This window comes from Hibiscus syriacus, unplaced genomic scaffold (genome assembly GCF_006381635.1).
Source record: "Hibiscus syriacus cultivar Baekdansim isolate YM2019G1 unplaced genomic scaffold, ASM638163v2 tig00110945_pilon, whole genome shotgun sequence".
Classification (NCBI taxonomy): domain Eukaryota; kingdom Viridiplantae; phylum Streptophyta; class Magnoliopsida; order Malvales; family Malvaceae; genus Hibiscus; species Hibiscus syriacus.
In genome coordinates this window covers 460,710-470,114 of record NW_024062926.1, presented here as the reverse complement: position 1 = coordinate 470,114, position 9,405 = coordinate 460,710, and positions in this window count along the sequence as shown.

Sequence of the window (9,405 nt, the reverse complement as noted above, 5' to 3'; positions counted from 1 at the left end):
TTTATGGTCATTCATTTATGTTCGTTTATGTATGTTCATTAATGTTCGTTTTGTTTGTTCGTTTATGTTCATTTATGTGCGTTCATTTATATTTAGCCCAATCTCTCTAGAACCATTTAAAATATTAAAGCCCAATAAATTTTAATCTGACACCCATAAATATTTTAAAATTCAATTAATTTTAAATACAAATAAAAAAACCCAAAACAATTAAATAAAATATAATCCTAAAATTGTTAGGAAAGAAAAAAGTATATTTTCATTTATGTTCGTTTACGTTTATTTATGTTCATTTATTGTGTTCATTTATGTTTGTTCATTTGTGTTTGTTTACATCCGTTCCTTTATGTTCCTTCATTTCTGTTCGTTTATCATTTAAATGAATGAACATGAACAAGTTACATTCCATAACGAACAAACACAAACAAGAAACTTTTCGTTCGTTTATGTCCGTGCTCGTTCATTTGTTCGGTTAAAGTTAAACAAACGAACATGAACATACCCCCGTTCGTGTTCATTCAGTTCGTTTACAGGCATACTTATTTTTCGGTAGTTTTGTTATAAAAATGTCTAATTTAATATTACAAAAGAACAAAAAATATAATAGTTTTTTTATCAAATCTAAAATGTTAATTTTAAAAAAAATATTTTCGCTTATATAAAAAATGAAAAAGGTAATATTTTCGATTAGGAATGGTCATGTGATCCGAATTAGATGGGTTCCGACCTGACTTGACCTGATCGGGTAGGAATTTTTTTAAAAAAAATGAGTTCGGATCTGATCGAGTCAGGTTTTATAAAGATTACGTTCAGGTTTATGGTGAAAAATTCTCGACCCGACCCAAAAAATTATAACTTTAATTTATATATTTAGGAACAATTACAATAATATCCCTATTTTTATTGAATAAATGTTATATTTTAATAAATATATTATTTCGGGTTGGTTTTGGATTTTATCTCAAAAAGGAGGGTCGAGTTCGGGTCTAGTTCAGGTCAGGTTGAAGATGTACAATTTTCGAGTCGGATCGGGTGGACTGAAAATCCGACCCGATCCATGCACATCGCTATTCTCGATTGTCAACCAAAAATATTACAAGAATGTAACATTTTTAATTTAACCAAAAATATTAAAAAGATTAATATTTTAAATTACATCCAATTAAATATATTAAAAATATTATAATTTTTATCACATTCACAATTGAGTCTATTTCTCACCTTTCCTTACCCTTAGATTTTCCCTTAAAATAAAGGGGTTTTCAGCTCCTAATTTGAACTGTATGAAAACTACATTTTTAGTCCCTCACTTTTATTTTCATCAATTACTCATCACCCTTCCATAACTCTCTTGGGCCCTGACTATAGCCCACCAACACTAAACTTGGTCCAATTATCTTATATGGTCCTTTAAACTTAACTTTAGGTCAAGGGTTGACCCGAACTACTGACCCAGAATTTGGGGTATTACAATCTCTAACCCCCAAACTTTCCAACTGAAGATTTTATGGTGACCGACTAGCATGTGTCTTCAGCCATGCTGATATGTTCATGTGTCCAACCCCCATTGATCCATTATTCACAACCTCACTCAACACATTCCTCTGTCACTACTATAACACCCCCAACCCATACCCGACCGGGATATGAATCTGAGGTGTCACATTGACATTTCAAAACATTTACTTGTACAAAATAGTGAATAATTTTAAAACTTTTACTAATATTAAGAAAATATGATAATATAATGTTGAATTATGTTTCCTTATAACAAATTTAAGTCATAAAAATATTTTTATGAATAGTACTATACTAATATAATAACATATGACACCTATACACATTTCCATATACTCATGGACACATAAGAATCACATATTTAGAAGTTACTTCTTACCATAATAACTCCGTCACTGGCTCATCGCAAGCCAATGTTTGATTAATAACATAAGTACAAATTAAATTGCACTCACCTTAGCCTTACTTGCTTTGATTCGATCCTAATTCTTCAATTGTTCCAGAACTCGTTTAGGCTCTGTATCTACATAAATATAATTTTCAAGACAATTATCAAAAGCCTAAACCTTATACTTCGATCCTATTAACTTAAACGAATTTAATAGACCAATATTCACTTTTTCCTTTAGGGGGTATCGATACACTCCTTAAGGTATCGGTACCCTTATTGAATTCTGTGATTTTTCGTTCAAGAGGGTATCGGGTATATATATACTTAGGGTACCGATACACTCTGCCCAAAACATGCTTTTCACCCGAAAATTCATCAACTCTTCACTGAATTTCCTCATATAAAACTCCTTTCATACCACTAAACTCAACTACAACCATTTTAACTAACTTTTATCATTCCAACACTTTATTATCTCCCATATATCATTCAGATTCTTAAAACTAAGAATCTTACTAAATTTTCCATTTAATCCAAACTTATTTCTAACACTTATAACTTCTTATTCACATCTATGACAAATCAAATTCCATCTCAAAGTTCATTTATTAACTCTTTTCCATAAATTCCCTTAAAAACCTCTTTTCTTTAATCTTTCATAATTTCTTCATCTTTTGATTTTAAAACAACTTAAACTTTCCTTAAGTTTAAGTATTACTGTCGGAACCGTCTTTCGGTTGGGCCCAGAATTGGGCTTCGACATAGGAAAATGGATTGAAGTTGCCACCGATCATTTTTTTTTTAAATGGGTTAATCAGATACCTTATTTCTTACCTGATCTGCGTCTTACCAAAGATGTGTCGGATTCAAGAGTCTGTTACAATCAATGAAGGGTTAACACCCTTGAACTGCCCTTTCGGTACTATGTAATTTCCAGTTGTCTTTAATTAAGAAAGTTGAAAGCTTAAATTAAAAGGTAAAATAACAATCCAAAAACTTACCTCTGATTGACTGAAATACCCTTAAAGAATAAAAATATTGGAAGAGGAAAAAACGAAAATGAATAGAATAAAGAAAATAAAAACAAATAAAATAAAGCAAAAATAACAATAATAAAAAATTAAGAAAAATAAATAAAAGAAATAAAGTAAAAAAAAGAAAATATAAATATAAATATAAATAAATAAAAAAGGTAAATAAAAGAAAGTCAAAAATGACAACATGAATATATATATATGTAAAAGAAAAAATAATAATAAATAAAGAGAAAATAAAATAAAATAAAAGGAACAAATAAAATGAATATGCATATAAATAAAATGTTTTAAAAATGATAAAAAAAATAAAAATAAAACATATAAAATATAATAATAATAATAATAATAATGAAGTATATAATAGTAATAATAAAATAAAAAATAAAAATAAAAGAAACTAAAAAAGAATTCTAGAAAATAAAAAATAAGTAAATATGTATATATAATAACATGTAAATATATATATATATATATATATATATATATAAATAATAAAAAAAATAAAATACTATTAAAAAAATAATGAATAATAAAAAAATACGTGAATAAATATACTTTGTTAAATAAAATAAATAAAGGAAAGGGAAAATAATTAATTGCAAAAAAAGAAAATATATATATAATAATAATGGATTAAAATGAATAGAAATAAAAATGGGTGACCAAATTGAGAGATAATTAGCGTTAACATCGAATTCATGGGGAGAAATGAAGGAAATGAAATAAAGGGGGACTGAAACTGGGATTAACCAAGTTTTATTCAGAAACACGCGGATCTAGCCCCTAGGTCGGGTCAACACGTAGACCCTGAACGGGTTATTGGGCCAAGTATAATGCCGAACCCTTTTTTTAATTTTATTTCTCTTCTACACACTCAAAAACGCCCTCCCCTCACATTTTTTCTCTCCATTCTTCATAAACGAAGAACACATGAAACCATTTCCAGAAACCAGCCATCAGCCGCCCCTCTCCGCCTCGCCGTCGTCGTTGATCGGTCGGTGAAAAAAAATTATATTTTTTAAAAATAATCCTTCGAAAGCTTTTCCCTTTCCTCTAAAAAATTGCTTCGTTTTTCAAAATACGAGGCCTCGGGGAGGGTTTACGAAATTAAAAAACCCCTCCCCCGGATCCTCGACCAAAACTTTTTTGAGTCTTAGGGTCGAAATCAAACGAAAATACCAACGAACATCACATGCAAGCAAAAGGAGCCACCAAACAAAGTAAAGTTAATACCTTTATTTCGAGTGATTTTTATTCGAAATTTACATTGTTTTTTGCTCTTGATTTCCTTGATGTTTCTCTTGATAATCTCTTGTCTATTTGGTAGTCTATTTCGTGTAAACTCATGTGTGTACATCGTTTGATACATGGGTTATTTATAATCTGAAAAAGTCCTATTTTTAGTATCAAATTTGAACTAGGATTCTAATGCTAGTTGGTTTGTTGATGTCTTGGTGATGACCGAGATCCCTGCGCTGGATGATGCGAGTTGTTGGGGCGAGAGATTTGGTGTTTAGTTGACCGAGCGTTGAGGTGATGTGGCGTGCAGCTGAGAAATAGGATTAGGGTTTTAGAAACCCTAACTGAGTCAAGCGTTCGCGCCGTGGTGCCAGTTCAGTTCGTGGGTCCACTGCAAGTGGGTCACGTGTACCATTTGTTGGTTTCTGTTGGGCTTGTAATGGTATTTGGGTAGCCTTGTTCTGTAAATAAAATAACAAAAATAAATTAGTATGTGTTTATATAATTATAGTATATAATATAGTATGAACATATAATATATATACTATATACTATAATAAAAATAAAATAGACGAAAAATGTGTGTCTAAAACTGCCCCTCTTTGCCCATAGTCATGTAACGGGGATAGGGCAAAGATTTAAAGACACATTTTTCGTTCGGTGGAGTTGAAAACTGATTTCAATTAAGAATAACTCTCTCTCGAATTGAATTGTTGATGGCTCTTCCGTTGCGAAGTCGAGCCCATATTGAAATGATATTGAAGCTGTGGTTTGGAATTTGAATTGGAATGTGGCTTCTCGTTGCAAAATTGTAGTCAACTTCAATTTTCTTCTTGGTTTAAAGACCTTGGTTGAAAAATTCGACTGGAAAGTAGTTCCTTGACTCCACTATATTGTTGATAAGCCCTCGAGCTAAATGAAATCGAACTCGAAAAGCTTTTGTTGATAAATAGCTTTTCTCGACTTAAGCTATGTTGTCAGAAAACAGTTTCTTGTAACTAAGGAACGACCAACCCAGGCCGTCTTATTGACATAAAAACCTCGACTTGAGCTATGCTGTAAATAATGTGCCTTTGAGCTGAGCGTAATCGAACTCGAAGGTCTTGTGTTGGTAGATAACCCTTCTAGCCTTGAGCTATGCTACAAATGATGTGCCTTTGAGCTGAGTGTGATCGAAATCGAAGGGTTTTTGTTTCAAGAGAAACATTTTTAAAGGTTTTTTTTGTGTTTCAAGAGAAGAAATTTCAAAGGTTTTGTTTCAAGGGAAACTGTCTCAAGAGAGACAAAATTTGTTTCAAGGGAAACTATCTCAAGGGAGACGAAATTTGTTTCAAGGAAAATAGATTCAAAGATTTTGTTTCAAGGGAAACTGTCTCAAGAGAGACAAAATTTGTTTCAATGAAAACTGTCTCAAAAGAGACAAAACTTAGTTCTAAAAGAAACTGTCCCAAGGGAGGCGAAATTTGTTTTGAGTAAATAGATTCAAAGATTTTGTTTCAAGGGAAACTGTCTCAAGAGAGACAAAATTTGTTTCAAGGGAAACTGTCTCAAGAGAGACAAAATTTGTTTCAAGGGAAACTGTCTCAAGAGAGACAAAATTTGTTTCAAGGGAAACTGTCTCAAGAGAGACAAAATTTGTTTAAAGAGAAACTGCCTCAAGAGAAACAAAACTTTGTTTTGAGTAAATTAGTCTCAAGTGAGACGACCCCTTGTTTCGAGAGAAACAACCTCAAAGGCGATCGATAACCTACTTGTTCCTGCATGTTAAAGAAATCCTTTCAAAAGCTTTAATCGTTGACTTAAGAAAGTCAAATATATGGATGGCATGTTTGCTATGACGCTAAATCACTTCATCAGGCATGATATCCTTTTTCGTGAAGTTGAAATAGTGGATGGCTCATTCGCTATGAAATTGATCTTTTAATTGGATATCCTTCGTCGTGAAATTGAAATCGTGGATGGCTCATTCGCTATGAAATTGAGATTTTAATTGGATGTCCTTCGTTGTGAAGTTGAAATTGACTCTAGCATGAATCTACAAAATTATGCACATATGTGATGCTATGGATGCAATACTCTTATGTATGCCTAAAATGTATATGTAAAATATGTTATTTTAGGATTTTGAGAGAAATCTCAATTTCTTGATGACTCTTGATTTTAGAATCTTGAATTTCTGATTCTTGATCTTGGATTCTTCAACATGCTTAAATCTGATGTACATAATGTTGATCTGTGAAGGGAATAATTTTGTGAGCAGTCTTCATTCTCTCCCTGACTCAGTTTGTCTTCATTTCCACCAGGGTGTACTCTTGCAAACCTCAACCTAAGACAACTTGTTTTCCTTCCCCTATCAAATTTTGCCCCAAAAATGGCTTCCTTTGCCTCAGCTTCAATCTTGAGCTTCGGAGAGATATTTGTTGAATTCCAAGATAGGATTCCAGAGAACTTGTTTGAAAATGCTTTTCTTCCTTTGAATTTCCAAAATTTTGAAAAATATCAAAAGGACTTTTGAAAAATATTGCCTCCTTCTAGGTTTCACAATTGAAGTAAATCATAAAACATGAGTTCATTGGATATCAAAAGAATCAAATTCTCTTATAAGCTTTGATACCTGCAAATCTTTGACAAATATCAAGATCGAAAAGTTGGTTTAGAGGTGGGCTACCTAAATCCTAAAGTTTGTTTTCTCAATTTCGTCATGGCTCGCCCCTCTTTCTTGGTTTGATTTTTTAATCGGAGGTGAACAAAATGACACAACTGGCATAATCAATGGCTAGACCTTTCAGAACACTTCTGTTTCAATTATCTGAAATATTCCATTTGTTCAAGCTTCATATGCTGCTCTAACAAAGGCAGTGCAGAAATATTGGTCTAAAAATGAAATTCCTGGGTGCTCATGTGAAATTGACTATAACAGGTGTTCCTTAACTCCCTTAGTCCATCTTTACCGAAACTCCTTATTTATATTTAATTCGCCATTGTCTGGCTAGCTGAATCCATAAAGTCAGTGCGTTTAACCAATTGCTCTAGAGGGACAGCTTAGTATTATAATCACCTTTATCAAGCTAGCTGAATATTATCCATAAAGTCAGGGCGTTTAACCAGTTTCTCTATAGGGACAACTCATGCTTTATTGTATATTATAATCACCTTTATCAGGCTAGCTGAATCTTATCTATAAACCTGGGGCATTTAATAAATTTCTTTAGAGGGACAACTCAAGCTTTATTGTGTATATATATATATATATATATAATCTGGTATACGGGTCCAATTTCCTAAGTTTTTCAAGAAGAACCTGTTATAGTCTAGGTGTTTTTGAAAGTCAAGGAATCTCATCCTTAGAGTTCAATTTCCAAACAACTGACCTAAACTAGATTTGCTTACTCGACTATTCCATTTTTGAAGATCATTATCATCATTGAACGTCATAAACAAAGGTATAAACCAATTACTTTTACAATCTCATGTGCTAGTTGCCCTATTATGTTCTCTCCTAACACATACCTTAATACCAAACCTTTGATTGGATATACATGTGAGGAGAGGGCTAGCTTGGTTCCTGTAAGAGAAGGGTATGTATTCCAGTGTATGTTCTGGATCAAAAGTAGTCCTTGTTTTGTAGGGTTCAATCTTTTTATTTGTAAAAGATTTACAACCTCAAATATTAAAAAGGTTTTTATTAAGGTTATATTCAAGGAATTCAAGATTAAAACTTGTTCATTTCCTCAGAAGGAAACATTTTATTTAAAATGTTTGAACGTCAAGTGACTTAAAAACATTCACACGTAAGAAGTACGAAAGAAAAAACAAGTTCAAACAAGATGATATACTTAAAAATGCAACAAAATTCCTAATGGATGCCCCATCCGACTCTCGATCAAAATGCCCCATTACACATTGAAAGTCAATGCCCCTGAATCGATCAGATCTTGGACCTTACATTTCAATGCCCCACAGTTCTCAGTGGTGTCCCCTGAGCTCCCAATATAATAGCTTCATATGGCGCTAATATCATGGCCTTTAGGATATGGGGCCTCTCTAGGTTTGGATTGAACCGGAGTCACAAGATTCTTCTCAACTAGCGTTGGGAGCAACTCCTCATATGTCATTGGGATTGGATTGATGCGAGTCGTTTATGGAATATATTATGAGGTCTAATCCCTATATTAGTTAGGTGTGATCCCCTTAGGTTGATCTCAGCTCTTTCCTCAATAATTGCATTGACCCTGCCTTCTTGGTGGTTAGGCAAAGGATTCTGAGCAACATCCCCTCCTTCGATTTTTCCTTGCTTTATGGACATTTATATCATTTCTCCGGCCATAACTATGTCAGCAAAATTTCCAGATGTGATTACGACCAGGTGCCCGAAATAAGGAGCCTTTAGCGTCTGCACAAAAAGCTTCATGGTTTCTTTCTCATCCAAGGATGGATGAACTTGCATAGATAAAGCCCTCCATTTCTGTGCGTATTGTCTGAAACTCTCATTATGCTCCATGCTTTGTAGCATAACTCAATCGGGTCTCATGTCATTGATGTGTTTGTATTGCTCTAGAAATGACTTGGCCAAGTCCTTCCAAGTCTTGATATTTGATCGACTTAGTTGGTTGTACCATCGGATGGCTGAGCCCGACAGACTCTCCTGGAAGCAGTGGATCAAGAGTTGGTCGTTTCCTCCATATTGTCATATTTCGGCAGAACATGGTGATGTAAGCGGATAGGCAACTGTTTCCATCGAACTTCTCAAATTCCGGGGTCTTAAATTTTGGAGGAAGAACCAAGTTTGGGACTAGACTGAGTTCTGTGGCATCGACCCCAGGGTAGTCAAGGTCTCCTTTAACTACCTTTATTTGGTCCTCCAATTGCTTGATTTTCTCCTCCATCTTCTTTGATTTGTCCTCTTCGTCTGAATCCAGTATATGGTAATAACCCGGATTGTTCTCAAGGTTAAATACAGAGGACAAGGGCTTTGCTTTTGTAGTAGATGGGTTCTTTTCTTTTGTAGTGGATAAGTCCCCTTGAAGTTCCGATAAGATTCCAGGTGTGATAACCACTTGTGGGGTAGGTGACTTAGTTACCCCTTCCGATGAACCTGCCCCAGATGCACTCGCTTGATGTAAACCAGACAACTCAGCCACAATTTGATCGACCAAGGACTCTTGGTTTTTCATGATTGTATTCAGAGTACTCAGACTACTCTGGTTTATCTTATCTTCT